This window comes from Sorghum bicolor, chromosome 5, assembly GCF_000003195.3.
Source record: "Sorghum bicolor cultivar BTx623 chromosome 5, Sorghum_bicolor_NCBIv3, whole genome shotgun sequence".
NCBI lineage: Eukaryota > Viridiplantae > Streptophyta > Magnoliopsida > Poales > Poaceae > Sorghum > Sorghum bicolor.
In genome coordinates this window covers 14,467,041-14,467,840 of record NC_012874.2, presented here as the reverse complement: position 1 = coordinate 14,467,840, position 800 = coordinate 14,467,041, and positions in this window count along the sequence as shown.

The following is an 800-nucleotide window of genomic DNA, read 5'->3' as shown; positions in this document are numbered from 1 at the left end:
AGCAGCACAGCAAGCATTGTGGCTGAGGAGCTTATTCAGCGAGGTGATGAAGGAGAAGCCAAAAGCTGTTACTCTCTTTGTTGACAACAACTCGGCTATTGCACTTATGAAAAATGCAGTGTTCCATGGCAGGAGCAAGCACATCGACATTAAATATCATTTCATAAGGGAGTGCATAGAAAGAGGTGAAATCATGGTGAAGAGAGTGGGTACAAATGAGCAGAAGGCAGATGCTCTAACCAAGCCACTGCCAGGGGGAAAACTGACAGTGATGAATCATTTGCTTGGTATGAGAGAACTGCGCTCGTGTCAGGCTTAGGGGGGAGCATGTTGGCGTAAGCGTGACAGAAGAAGTCACTGATAACAAATTCAGAAGAAGATAGCAGAAGGGGAGCAGCGGCGGGCGACGTCGTGACTTCGCGAGGTGATCGCGCCCATCGGCAAGACGTCTTCTAAAGAATGCGTTTTCCGTGTTAGAGGGTGCTTTGTGTAAAACTGGGGTGATTAGCTCTATGTATTAGGAGTTGGGACCTCAGGTGTGCGTGTCATTATCTTGTAAGCCGGATAGGCATTCCTGATTCTGAACAAACCCATGCGAAAAAGGGCGCTGTACCCGGGAGTCATCTGGGCAGTTGCCGGTTTCTCCAGTAGCCTGTTTTTAATCTGTTCTTCGATTGTGATTGATCTTGTTGATCATTCTAGCCACCATACAGCGTTTGATTGTGATCCTCGTTTACACTAGCTAGGCTCAAAAGATTTATATCATAAATTATAGAAAAATATATAATTAATTATTTTTT